The sequence below is a fragment of the Amblyomma americanum genome, chromosome 3 (assembly GCF_052857255.1).
Source record: "Amblyomma americanum isolate KBUSLIRL-KWMA chromosome 3, ASM5285725v1, whole genome shotgun sequence".
NCBI lineage: Eukaryota > Metazoa > Arthropoda > Arachnida > Ixodida > Ixodidae > Amblyomma > Amblyomma americanum.
In genome coordinates, this window is record NC_135499.1 from 105,893,942 (window position 1) to 105,908,664 (window position 14,723).

The window sequence follows — 14,723 nt, forward strand, 5'->3', positions numbered from 1 at the left end:
GTGTGCAATAAATATGTAGCCAAGAAATTGTTGCTTGCCGTCTCATCCGGACTTTTTAACTTCTCTTTGCCACCGAACCCCTCTGGAAATTGATTCGACGCGACTTATCTTTATCGCAGAGCCCAATGCAAACCTTGACGGCTCGGGTATAGTTTGTTGCACTACCACAGGAAATTCAAGACTGAGCGTGTGTGATTGTTCCAGTATGTTCCGCGCATGTTTTCGTTTCATATTTCTCCTAAAATGCTAAAAGCACCATATGCAGCAGCACGCCCGTTAGATCGTAGTGCCTAAACGAAAAGGCTGGTGCTGGAGCGCGAAAGTTTATTCTTTTCTTTTTTGCTTTTAATCTGATAGAATTGAGCGTCTAGACGGCCTACGTGGCTTAGATGACTTGGTGAGCGAAAACAGTTATATAAGGTACAATGAAACACCAAGAATAACACACTACCCTCTTAATTCGAACCTAACCCGGATATTCTGAATGGAAGTAGTAGTTTTGACAATTGATCGATACCTGAGAAGCTCTGGCCGACTCCTCCTGTCCTCTCGGCGGTTTTCCACAGTACGCCTTCAAAAATATGTCTTTGTGCAGTAGTATACTAGGGCAATCTTGACAACGAAACGAATACGTCCGCAACAACTACAGCCACTATAGCTCACACAGCGCTCGACATTCGTGATAGGGCAAATACCAGTCCTGCTATCACTTCATCGCTGCGCCATGTGGCCAGCAACTTCACCGGAGGTGGCTCACGGAACTGGCATGCCAGCGCTTTGAGGGAAGGGTAAAGGGACTAAAAGCATAGACCGGTGATGTTTGAAGCCAATTTTTGGCGCAAGTTTCTGTGTAGTGCAGGTTTCGAAGGATAAATGTGTGTTAAGTGGCACAAGCTGGTAGACGAAGCGCTAGCTTATGGAGCGGAATAAAGCAGAACGCACGAGTTAATTGCGACACACACACGCACGCACGCAGCCAGCACACACTGCGCTTGTGTGTGTCCTCCTTTTCTTGTCCTGTCTGTTGTGAGCGCGAAGATTCCAAGAATCAATGAAGCGCCAACTGGCGCTAAAAGTAATGCTTCTGAAATATAAAATTTAGTGGCTCTCAGCGCTTAATAAAACGCTCTTTAAAGCACATGAGCCAGCGCAGGATGGCGTCCAGGCACAAAAATACGTCAAGACAAAGACGACTGCAGCACAGTCGTGATTAAAGTGAAACTATAGCGCTTAGCTTCCTCGTTTGCGAGCAGTTATCTGACTCACAGGCACATCTACCCGGGTTAAGTTATACCGGGTTAAGTTATACGCAATACCGACACTATATGTATCTTACTTACGGTGCACTCAGAACCATACGCAATGAATAAGCAGCACACTCTCTTCCCCTTGCATGCAAGCATACACGCACAAATGTAACGCAGATATACAGTGGCAACCAACCAAAACCTGAGGGCTTCCTCGATCACAAGATATTCGTTAATCATGCGAGGTTAGGACAGCGCTTACCGAAGAACGTTGTCAAGGAGGCGATCGGGCGTTTGCTTGACGACTTCTTCCTCTTTTAGGATAGCATATCTATGGCTCGTGGTCAGATTCTTTAAACCTGCTCGCGCTCATTTTCACACATATACAGAATGGTTACTTCTAACAATTTTCTCATGATTAGCTTGTATTCCTGGACTATTAACTTGTGCCATTGGATGATCCTCCATACATATGACTACGGTGTGCTCGTATACTATCAGCGTCAAGTGAAACTTTAACAGAACAACTGAAACGTTAACCCCAAAACAAGATGTTAGCCTTTAGGAAGATGAGCACCATAAACCTTGATTTGCGCTTCTATGGTGTAAGGATTTCGTCGAAGCGTTAACAGACCCCACCTGTATTTCCTCTCCAGCGCCAATATTTATCTTTTTTGTTTTAGAACGAGAGCTCGACTGCTCGGGGTACAACTTCCGATTTCGATGAGACAATGACCTTCACTGCCTCACAAGGTCAAATCGAACTGCGTGGTGGTATGGCCCAAGCTGTGGTAGTATGACCACGCGATCATATGACTATGGCCATTGGGTAGCTGGCCTTGACTTTTGATCTTCACCCTTGACCTTGACATTTGATTTGAGACAGTAGAGACCATGCTTAACAGAGCTTTCGCTCGTATAACTAGGTTCAAGCCAAGTTGAACCCTAGCCATTTTTTTTTGCGTTTTAGTTGTCGTGCTCGCGTTTCATTTAGCATTGCACATGAAATCTGGATCGTCAACAAAGATGGCGGCCCGGATCCTCTAGTCGTAGCTTCTAGTGTGCCTCGCTGCGGAGCGTTTCTGCGTCCTAGTCGGGTCAATCGCAAAAAAAAAATAATTGATTGCGATAAGAAAATTCAGAGGGCGCTTAAGACTGCTTACGTGTGTGATGGCGGGAACGTTAGTGTGTAATCGTGAGCGTTCGATCTCGACACAGGTTGCTCCCTGAAATGAAACGAAGACGCACCCCTAAACGCTGATTCCACAAAAACTGAACCCATAAAGGTCCTAGTGAAAATATCGGACACTCAGTTCGAATACCTGTCGCGAGCTAACAGTATGACACACTCACTCATAAGTGCACTCATATAGCGCCTCACTCACAGACGTTAGTGTGCATAAGTGAACGTGAGTGCGAGTGCGAGTGAGTGGATGTGAGTATGGGTGGTCGTGAGTGTGAGTGCTTGTGAGTGTTAGTGGACGTGAGTGTGGGTGCGAGTGAGTGGATGTGAGTGGTCAGGAGTGTGAGTGGAGATGAGTATGAGTAGAGATGAGCGGTGAGTGGGCATGATTGATGAGTGGATACGAGTCGACGTGAGTGGCTGTAAGTGGTTGTGAGTGGCGACTGAATGTGAGCGGCGGGTGGACGCGGCAGTGAAGTTTGTCGCGTGTTTCGCGACGAAGGTATCCGCTTAGCTATTTTCATGTTGTTGATGCTGAGGGAAGTCAGTGAGCGAAAAACTTAATTCGGCTCTAAGTTTGCGATGTTGGTGGGTCCTGGACTCCTGGTGGTTTCGTCTCTGTTATCTCCCCTGGATCTGTTCCGGTGACCTTTGTAGCGATAGCTACATTACGGTAGCATTTCGAGCCTTCAGCGTGGCGGCGCCGTGGTGGTTGCGGCGCCGCCACCCTGCGGCTGCGCCGCCATGCACGCTGTTCCGTGGTTGGTCACATGGCGCGGAGCAGCTGCCGGCGGCGCGGCGCCGCAGCTGATCACGTGGTTCTTCACGTGGTTGGTCACGTGACCAGCCACATGGTGCGGAGCAGCGCCGCGCCGCCGGCAGCTGCGAAACCGAGCTGCCACAGCTGTGCGCATGCGCCGTGTCAAGTGGCACGAAAATGAAGAAGGAACGCCCAGCAACGGAGCGGCGAAAGACTAACTTTAAACTCAGCTGAGCAAGTTCCACTCGACCAGCTGCAGCTATCGCGTCACTCCAGGTTTAACCAGAGCTAAACCACCGCCAATTTTTCCCCCCTTTGTCAATGGTCGACTCCCCTTATTTCAGGGCACCGCTGGCTTCTGCTGCCCTTCGAGCTCGCTGTATTAGATCTTTCCGGATTCCACAGCTGTCCCTGGTCAACGTCTCCTACCATTGCTCCACACTTAGGTTTCTTACTTTCGGTGGGTACTGCATCTATTTGCTGACATTCCCATGCGATGTGGCATACTGTGGGTCTATAGCTTGACACCATAGACACTTGTTCTCGTATATTGTTGGGCGCATTTTTGTGTGCATGTTCGCATATGAGCCTCTTTGTAGCTGTCTCCAGGAGACAGCCTCTTTCCTGTTTGGGAATTTGTGAGGTGGGTACCGATGGTCGAGTGTTCTTTGGGTACTAGTTAGGGCTCCTCAGTTGTCTCAGGCACTCAGCAGAGTGTGTATCCTCGAACGATGCTTTCGACTTTTAGGTTCTCCACTACACCTGCGTGTCCCGGTGTCCATCCGATCTTGTGCTTGATCGGTTCCGTCCCTCTATCTATTACATCTTCTCTCGGGACTCCTGCCTCGAGGAGTATGCGTAGTGCGGTGTGTCCAATTCTGCCGTTCATGTAGTTTCGGCAAGCTGCTTGTGAGTCTTGTGGTCTGCTTGTGTTATCGACCGTTTAGTTCGGTAGCCTTCCGGCACCGCTAGAGCTACGGCTGCCTCCTCTGCTTCGACCACGGTGCAGTTGCGTATTGACACGCTAGTTCTCTCTTGTAATCATGAGTTGATGGCTACTGCTGCTGCTCCCTGTTGCTGGCACTCGTATGTAGCCGCGTCCACCTACATCTTTCCGTTCAACGGGGCGTAAGTCGTCTGAATATATTTGGCCCTAGCCTGTCTTCTTCCCTAGTAGATATCGGGGTCCATGATTCGTGGTATTGGTGCTATCTAGAGTGTGCCTCGAATTTTGTCGGTGATCTTTTCGGTTCTTGTTGATTCGCGCAGTTGTTGTAGCCGCGTCTTCGGAGAAGCGTTCTTCCCGAGGACGTTTTTGATAATGCGATCTTTTTGGGTTTCAGTTTGTGCTTCCCTCAACTTCAAATGTATTTTGAAGGCCGAGTACTAGGAATCTTCCTTTTGGGGTATTCTGTCGTAGCTTGAGCGCCGTTTTGTACGCCTTGCGTAGAATGGTATCCGCTATGGGGTCACTCTGCGTCCAGCCGGCCGGGAAGGCGAGCTTCCGTGCAAGCTACACGCAGGCGTTATTTAAGCACGAAACACGTTTCCCCAACCCGTGGCGCAGAGTCGCAGCCACGGCAGGTCCGGACGAAATAGGCAACGGCAGGGCACGCTAGGAAATAGTTTATTATCCTAACGCGAGGTAAAGCACACTGCGGAAGAATGTTCTATCCGTAAAATAGATGTTCCGTAGCTCACCTTGGTCGTTGACGTCGACCGGCGCTGGTGTTCGGGGGCCGGCGGGCAGCGAAAGGGGTCCGTGGGGCACTTAGGTAAGGTCCGGCGGCGAGAGCCCCTTCCCGCCGCGCGATCACCCCTTTTATCCCCTCGGTCATTGCCTCCCTGGTAGCAAATCGTTACCGTCAAGCTTAGGCGTGCTACCCTCTCCGCAGAAGGCGGCGCGCTGCCGTGACGTCACGTCAGTGCTGGGGCGGAAATGAGCAGAGTTGCGGGGGTGCCTTCTCTCCACATACCTGGCGGCCTGCGCGCCCGTGTAAGTCACGGTCGCCGCTGGCGCGGGGGACGAGGAGGGGATACCAGTGTATCCCACATCCTCCCCTCCTTAAGAAGCCTCCCGAACACAGAAACAGGGGCAACATTACTTGATCTCCGCCATCCTGGGATCGAAGTTCTTCAGCTCCCGCCGGTGCATCGGTTGACGGCCGCGCCACGCCCCCGCCGATCAGCTGCTTCGCTCCGAGGGCTTGGCCTCCCGCACGATGACGCTTGGAATCTTGCTCCCTCTCACGGTCTTCCGAGTGCGCGCGGCTGCGCCGTTCCGGCAAATTCGGTCGACCGCCTCCTTGGCGCCGGCTGGGATGGCTTGGAGGCCAGGTCCATGGCTGCGCCCCTGAGGTACTGGGTCAGGTGGCTTCAGGGGCCAGGGCTGCGGCGCTTTATGGTTGAGGCCGCGGTTGGGCTGCCCTGGCATACCTGGTCAGCAGGCGAGGACCCAGGGTTGCGGTGGTAATGGGGCCCCGCAGGCGGTGGCGCACAGTCGACGGGTGGGCAGCTCCGATGCGTTGTGGCAGGTAGCCGGGGTGGCCAGGGTGGCAACTGCAGGTCGCGGGCGGGGCGTAGCGTCGAGCCTTGGGCGCGGCGCGTTGCCGAAGCTGGATGGTGGCTGGTAGTGGAACGGTGTCGTTCCTGATGTGCCCTGCTTCTTTTCCATCTGCGCTGGAAAAGGTCAACACAGATGTAGCCAGCTCCCGCAGCGCGTGCTGCGTGGCTGTTCGACCCTCACGAGAGTCATGAGGGTTAATGCAAGTCAGTCTTGCGTGACACTGATCGGCATGAGCGGGCCCGTACGTTCATGCATCTAACGAGACTGCCTGCCGGCTCGCGCCCTCGCTCTAGGCTGCGCAGGCAGATTCTGTTTCTGCCTAGGGCGCAAGTTATAGCGGGACGCGGGGTTCGCCGGCTGATCGCAGATCTCGTTATCCGACTGCGGCGCGGGTCGGGCTGTGTCCTCTACCCACTCATCTCGCTGCACGTAACGTTTCAGGTCGCATACGTGCACCGGTCCGCCTGTCGGTTTCGACCGCAAGTCCTCGAGCCTGTGAACGAGCGAGGAAAGTTTCTCTCGCACGCGGAACGGCCCGATCCATTTCGGCGCCAACGAGGCCGCAAACTGTTTGCTAGCGTCGCTGAGAACGTGCTGGCGTCGAAGCACCAGATCGCCCACTTCGTAGTGAACATCCCGGTGCGAGCGGTCGTACTGTGCTTTCTGCTGCGCCCTAGCGGTGCTCAGGTTGCGGCGAGCCTTGCGTAAGGCCTCCGTCATCTTAGCGCGCAGCTGCGTCGCGTACTCAGCTCGTGCTGACGAAGCGACTGGCGTCTTCCTGCTGTCCGATAGAATCCGGTCCATCGGATTTAGCAGCTCTCTACCCAGATTGAGAGAACACGGCGCATACCCAGTCGAGCGGTTAACGGTCGAACGCAAAGCAAACGCGATCTCCGGCAGATAGGAGTCCCAATCTTTGTGCCTCTCAGAGTACGCGACAAGCAAGTGCTTAACGTTGCGATTGACTCGTTCCGTGGGGTTCGACTGAGCATGATAGGTGGTCGTTTTCTTGTGCTTAATGCCGAGTGCAGCGCACGAATCAACGAACACCTTCGCAGTGAAGTAGGACGCGTTGTCCGTTATCAGCTGCTCTGGGAAACCGAACCTGGTGAATACGTCCATCAGCTTCTCCATGATCACTCGTGCCGTCAGCTTTCTAAGGGGGAAAAGTTCAACCCACTTGCTGAAGTGATCCGTGGCCACCAGCAAGAACTTGTTCCTACTCGGTGGTCATAGGATACGGTCCCATGATGTAGCACGCCGCGATTTGCCAGGGAGTCTGGCTGTTAATCGGGTGCATGAGGGCCGGGTGGTCGTCCGCCTCGGGGCTTCACACTTTGGGCACACGTGGCACGAGCGGGCGTAGCGTATTACGTCCCTTTTCATGCCAAGCCAGGTAGCAAAGCGACACAACTTAGTGTAAGTCTTGGGGCGCTTGCATGCCCAGCGATGCACGAGTCGTGAAAATAGCGTAACAGTGCTGCTCTCAATACTCGCGGGATCACCACCTTGAACGCCCTCGTTTGTGTCGTTCTCGGAGGTGATATACCTCATCAGGACGCCGTCGGAATCCGAGCACCAGATACGAATCCATCGCGCTCACAGCACTACCAGCTGTTTCCCAGCGCTCCGCACCGACAGCAAAAACCAGCTGTCTCCTTGTGCGCGGCGGCCCTGCCGCCCGGGCTCCCGGAGCCCGTCGAACACCTTTCGACAAAACGGATCCTTCTGCTGAGCTTCGAGCAGCTCCTTTCTGCTGAACACGATCCCCACGGAACTCGCGTAGTCCACGTGGTTCACGCTCTCGCCCTGGATCAACGGTTGGTCTGCGTTCCTTACATGGGCTACGGCTCGGGTCAGTCCCTCGCTCTCCCCGGCTGTCGGGCGGTCGGTCGCGTGACCTTCCTCGCACTGGACAGGGCGCTCGCGAGAGTGCGTCAGCCACAGCGTTGTTTTTCCCTTTGCGGTAGCGCACGGTGAAGTCGTAACGCTGCAGCAACAGGGACCAACGCGCTAGGCGGCCGCTCGGCTCGCTGAGTCGTCTCAGCCAGGTGAGCGTCATGTGATCCGTCTCGATCACAAATGTCACCCCATCGACGTAGTAGTCGAACTTACGCAGAGCAAAAACTATCGCGAGACATTCCTTCTCTGTCACCGAGTAGTTTCTCTCTGCCGGCGTCAACGAACGGCTCGCGAAAGCTACCGGACGGAGAAAGCCTTCATGCTCCTGAAGCAACACTGCTCCTATAGGCCCAGGGTCGCTTGCGTCGGTTTGAATCACAAACTCCCTGTTTAGGTCGGGTAGCTGCAACTCAGCCGTGTCAGCGAGCACTTTGGTGAGGTTGCGCAGTGCATCCTCTTGCCTCGTGACCCCAACTCCAGCGCTCGCCTTTCTTCAAAAGCTTTGTCAAAGGCGCCTGCAGCGCTGCGCAATCTGGGATGAACTGGCGATAAAAGTTCGCCATTCCCAGGAAGCGCCTGAGTCCGGCTATATCTGTGGGCGACGGAAACTTAAGCAAAGCCTCAAGCTTATCGTCGCACGGCAGAATGCGGCCTCTGTCGATCGTGAACCCCAACAGTGTTATTCGGGTCGCGGCGATCAGTGCCTTCTTCGGGTTCAAAGTGATTCCCGCGGACCTCAGCCTCTCTAGGACGTCCCTCAAGTGGCGCAGGTGTTCCTCGAACGTTTTCGAGTACACCACGATGTCGTCTAGGTGCGCGAGCGCATGTTGCCACTTCGCATCTCCCAGAACACGGTCCATTAGGCGCTGATAAGTAGCGGGTGCTCCTACCAAACCAAAAGACATTCTCTTGAACTGGAAAAGGCCTCTGTGACAAGTGAAAGCAGTTTTCTCCTTGTCCCGCTCATTCATTTCAACCTGAAAGTATCCGCGGCTAGCATCGAGCGTTGTGAAGTACTTCGCCCCACCTAGGTTGGACACTAGGGAAGAAATGGTGGGTAGAGGGTAGGCGTCTTTCCTCGTAACCTCATTCAGCTTGCGGTAGTCCACGCAAAGTCGATATGTATCGTCTTTCTTTGCAACCAAGACTACCGGGAAGCCCCAAGGGCTGTTAGACCTCTCAACAACGCCAGTGTCGATAAGTTCGTCTAAGGCGCTGTCCAGTGCTTTTCTCTTGGCCAAGCTAATTGGTCTAGGATTGCACTTCCAAGGCAGTGCGTCACCCGTGTCTATTCGGTGCCTGACTAGAATAGTGAGGCCCGGGCGGTCAGTGAATGTCGCGTTGTACTCGTAGAGGAGAGATGACAAACGTGCCTTCTCCCTCTCCGTCACGCTGTTCACTTCCGACAACAAGGGGTGCGCTGACCTTCCCTGCGCGGCAGAGCAGCTTTCTACCGCGGCAACCTTCTCTCTGCCCTCTCCCTCAGCGGCGATGGTCCGCTCGCCTCCTGGATCTCGGGCTGGCGCGGTGGATTTGTCACGGTCTCCCCCCGCTCGCGCCGCGTTCGGAGTCTGAATGGTGTGCGACGCCGCGGGCGCTTTCGCGAAAGGCTTCAAGGCGCCTGACGTGCGCTCCCTGTAGCCTCCGCTGCTGATGTCTATCACAATACCTGTCTTGGCTAGGAAGTCTCGTCCAAGAATTACAGGAACGGATAAACAGGGAAGATGAACGCGGCGTTGTCGCCGCACGCGTCTTTCCCAGCGAACCACTATCCTAGCTGCACCGCTTGATTGCGCTGTGCCGCTCGCGAGGCGAAAAGTGGTATCGCACTCTCTCAGCCGGATTTTGTTCTCGCGGAGATGGTTTAACACCTCGTCACCGAACAAAGAAGCGCTTGCTCCTGTATCTAGTAACGCGGTGAATTTCTTTCGAGCTATTGTTAGCTCAATGAACGGCGCTGACAGGTCAACAGAATTTCCTACGCGACATGCCAAAGGCGCTAGCAAACCGGGGTTTTCTGTGTACGCCGCGCGGAATCGAAGGTCGATCACCGGCGGCTTTGGCCGTTTCCCGACCGTGTTTGGTCACGGGCGGGAGGGCGGCCACACTCGCGGGCGAAGTGTCCCGGCTGGTCGCACCGGTAGCAACGGTTGCCCGGGCCCCGACGGGTTAGGCGCTGGTCGCCCCGTTCCGGTCGGTCATCTCGAACTCGCGGCGAGGATGGTGGGGGCCGCGTGTCGGCCTCGCGATCTCGCCTCGGTTCATTCCGCTCTGCGGCAGCGTGTGCTGTTCGCAACGCGTAGCTGAATGGGTCCAAAGCGCGGTCGGACAACTCCCAACCCCTTGGGACACGCTCGTCAGCAAACTGTGCTGACGCTTCAGTTCTAGATGGACTGCGCGCTGAGCTGCCATTCCACGCGCAGCGCGGCTCAAGTGACAGCGATGCGGGTGGGGCGGCCGATACGCTCGCGCAGAGAGGATGTCTCCCTGAATGCGCTTCGCCTCAGCCGCCAGCTCATCCAAATCTCTGAACCTGACTCCCCTCAGGTAAGCCGTGAAAGTCGGGTGCGCTTGTCTCGTGACACGCTCAACTTTCTCCGTGTTCGTGGCGCGAGGGTCAGCGAGGCGATAAAGTTCGTCCATCGCTCGGACGTACTCTAACAGAGACTCGTCGGTGTGCTGGGTTCGGAGCTCCAGCTCTCTCCTCAAACGCCACTCATAGTTTGCGGGAAGGAATTCGTCGCGGAAGCTTGCGCAAAACTCCTCCATTGTCCTCGCTCGGTTGCCGGCTAGTCGGTACCAGCGGGCCGCTTGCTCCGTCAAAGAAACAGGCACAACACGCGCGAGCATTTCGGCGTCTGCGATTCCTGTCACTTGCTGATAATACAGCAGACGGTCGAGGTACTCATTTGCTCCCGCAATGTCGTGGTACCCCGTGTAGGTAGGCAAGTCTATCCTAACACGTGGTGACTGGGCCGGGGCTTGCAAATTGTTTTGCAAAATACCCGCTAGACTCTGCATAACCTGCATTGCGTTCTGCAAGAGCACCTCGGATGATTGCGGACTAACACCCCCGGAGTTGGGCGCAGCCGCTGATGGCGTCAAATGATGAGGCCTAGGTGCCTCATTGTTCGCGCCGCGGAGCGGCGAGGCGCCCGATGTGGAGCCCCCCATGCCAGGCCTAAGTCCTACCAACGCGTCAGGGGATGTTACTCGGCTATTCCGCATGGAACGCCCAAGATTCACAAATTCAAACCCTTCCAACGGCGCGTCAAGTAGGGAGCCCTGGTTATGTGCCGCTGGCTCTGACAGCATAAACAAAGACTGCAAGTCACTCCTGTCGGCTGCCATCCTTTGTTAGGGCGACGGTAGTCGTTCGCTCCAACAAAGGTCACTGCTCGATTGCCTAGTTCGCCCCACGTTCGGGCGACAAGATATGGGGTCACTCTGCGTCCAGCCGGCCGGGAAGGCGAGCTTCCGTGCAAGCTACACGCAGGCGTTATTTAAGCACGCAACACGTTTCCCCAACCCGTGGCGCAGAGTCGCAGCCACGGCAGGTCCGGACGAAATAGGCAACGGCAGGGCACGCTAGGAAATAGTTTATTATCCTAACGCGAGGTAAAGCACACTGCGGAAGAATGTTCTATCCGTAAAATAGATGTTCCGTAGCTCAACAAGTCATTGACGTCGACCGGCGCTGGTGTTCGGGGGCCGGCGGGCAGCGAAAGGGGTCCGTGGGGCACTTAGGTAAGGTCCGGCGGCGAGAGCCCCTTCCCGCCGCGCGATCACCCCTTTTATCCCCTCGGTCATTGCCTCCCTGGCAGCAAATCGTTACCGTCAAGCTTAGGCGTGCTACCCCTCTCCGCAGAAGGCGGCGCGCTGCCGTGACGTCACGTCAGTGCTGGGGCGGAAATGAGCAGAGTCGCGGGGGTGCCTTCTCTCCACATACCTGGCGGCCTGCGCGCCCGTGTAAGTCACGGTCGCCGCTGGCGCGGGGGACGAGGAGGGGATACCAGTGTATCCCACACCGCTTGTTGGATTTCGCTTTTGTTCAGTTCTTGGTATGGCAGGCTATATGTAACTCCTCAATGGGCATTGAAACGCCCTTGGACGTCCTGCGGACGTTCAGGATGTCTGTAGGACGTCCGAGGGATGTTCAGTGCCCATCGGGCTGTTCCATCATTATCAGCCTGACTATGCCCACTGCAGGGCAAAGGCCTCTCCCATGTCTCTCCAATTAACCCTATCCTTTGCCAGGTGCGGGGCAAAGGACAGGGTTAATTGCATACAGAGTTACATAACTCTGCTTACTACCAGGCTTCTGATTAGTTTCAGTGCATCCTCTCCTCACCTGCCATGTCTTCTGTTGGTGATACGTGTGATCATGCGTGCCACTTGTGCTGAGACTTTTTGTAGTGTGAAGGTGTGGGTGCTTGTTTGGTTGGATTGCACCCACATGGCCAGTATTCTGATTGTTCTTCTCTCCGATATGGGTGCTCGAGATAGACATTTAGTTTTAGGCCCTCGCTGGTAGGTATCATGCGGTTTTGTTTGCCTTTCCAGATTCTTACCAGTTCCGATTTCTCAATTGAGCATGCGAGCCCTCGTTTCCCGACGTGTATTATTCTACGCAGGAGGCAGCCTGCTGTAGCTTTTGTTCTTTTTCCCCGAGTGAGCCCCTGGTAGTTCATATCATTATATCATCAGCGTACATGACGTGCATGATGCCTTCAATCTTCTAGTTTTGTGCGAGGCATATTAAGGCTATGTTGAAAAGAAAGGACGATATGACTCAGCCTTGTGGTCTTCCATTGTTTGGTGTGTTGAATTTGTCGGACCTGAGATTTCCCAGGCCGATAGTGGCTGTTCTGAAGACTTTGGTGTAGCCATAATACGCACTCTGAGCGAAAAACTAGTCCAAGAACTAGTGATATTACTAAACGCACACTGGGAAGTAGAAACGGTACCAAAAAGTTGAAGCATGATGATACCGAAACCAGCCAGAAGCTCCAAACCGAAAATCTTAGACCAATCTCGCTTGCATCATGCCTAGCCAAGCTATACGAGCGCATCGTAAAGAGAAGACTCCAAGACTATATGGAAGACGGCGACCTGGTCCCCCACACCATGTTTGGCTTCCGTCCAAAACTATCAACACAGACATACTCTTCCAGATACAATTAACATGAAGTACTGAAAAACGTACCCTGCAACGGAGAGAACATAATGGCTCTGTACATTAAAGGAGCCTTTTATAATGTTGGCTAAGGGAAGCGAATATATTCACTGTCGAGGGCACTCGAGGCACCGTAAGGCATCATGCCGGTGCCTTTGGACAACCGAAGCTGAGGACTCCGCTGGCGCGGGAACAGCAGTCTTTCGTTGCTGTTCGCCTTATTAGTTCACTGTTGGCATGGGCGCAGGCCCCTAGCGGGTGCAATAAGCCGTTACTAGTTTCATCAGATCTTTTGGTCGAATTTCGCTTTGCCACTGCTATAAAAGTAGACATATCTTGTCGCGCCTCCTACACGGCTCGAGATCATGTACGCAGAGTTCTAATGCTTCCTGCTGAAACAACGTCTGCCCGCTTCTCGGCAATAGGTAGCGTAAGATGGGATCTAGAGTACTGCAGTGAAAGCTTCCGTTTTTTCATTGCCGGGGTGTGTGCAATGTATAGCTCTGCTCTGGCCATATTTTTTTTTTATTGGACCGAAACCGTAGTTGCACGAACTGCAGGTTAACGGGAAACCTTGCAAAGTGCTTCGTGATAGCTCCGCGACGATGGACGTTGTCCGTCCGCCCTACGTTACAGCGGACGATTTCGCGGGGGAAGTCTCGTGGATAAAACAGGCGGTAGAAGAACACAGTGTATGCCTACCAATGGCGAGAGTGAGCATTTGCGGGCCGTTTGGAGAGCTGATGACTGAGGCCACAGTTTCGGAGGCCGTACCACTTCAGTTCCCGTACCTCTTCTCGAATCGATCAGATCAGTTGCTACGCGAGAGAGACCAGAAACTCGAAAATGGGGTGTAACAAGCTTTGACAAGGTTGAAAACTCGCCAGCTCGCATGTCAGTTGAGTCAGAATCCCGACCCTCAAGTAGCCAGATATGCACCAGCCAACCTATCGTTGGAAACCATCGAAGAGGGAGAAGAGCCAACGGGGTACCTAAGGCAGACGAATTACCAAGCATATGAGAAACCAGAGACTTCGATCACTGAGTCCGTAAATGAGGCCAAGAACACTGAATGATCAGTTATACCTCCACCTTCGCCTAACTTTGATCGCCTTCTGCAGGTGCGCAAGGAGTCCGTAATAAGAGAACAAAATCAGGGCCCACTTTGGAAAGATTGCACCTTATAGTCAAAGAGGGCATCGCGAGACGCAACATAACGATGCATGAGGAAGGAGGCTTACTGTACCGATACTACCAGGACAGAAAAGGCAAAACACTTGATCAGCTGGTCATACCTGAAATATACAGAGCGGACATTCTGAGTCTCAGCCATGGGAATGACTGGCCAGGACATTTTGGAATCAATAAAACTAAAGAGCGGCAATTAATGAAATATTACTGGGCGGGATGTTTCAAAGATGCAGAACGCTACGTGAAATCATGCGATGCGTGCCAGCGCGTGGGCAAGCCGGGAGAGAAATGGAAGGCTCCACTGAAAATCGAGCCATTGATCTCGGAACCCTTCCGCAGGCTTGTATAATAGACACAGTAGGCCCTTTGCCTAAAACAAAGTCAGGCTGTAAGTACCTGCATACTATGCTATGCCCCGCCACAAAATTTCACGAAGCAGTTCCATTGAAGGATTGGAGCTCCGCAGAAATAGTTGACGCTCTTTTGTCGGTATTCGCGAGAATAGGATTTCCGGCCGAAATCCAAGCCTATCAGGCGACGGTCTTTACAAGCGCCTTGACGACCACGTTCCTAGAAAGATGCGGAATAAAACTGTTACACAGCTCGGTGTATCATCCGCAGTCCAACAGTGTAGAGAAATGGCATTCGGTGCTGAAGCGGGTGCTACGCGCTCTTTGTTATGAGCATTAAGCACACTG

The 14,723-nt window shown here is 53.8% G+C and overlaps 1 protein-coding gene across 3 annotated transcripts in view; it reads right to left on the bottom strand.

The window, feature by feature from the left end:
• Positions 1-14,723, bottom strand: part of AP-1sigma (AP-1 complex subunit sigma-2) — a 524,179-nt gene that overhangs the window by 68,871 nt on the left and 440,585 nt on the right. The window lies entirely within an intron of this gene.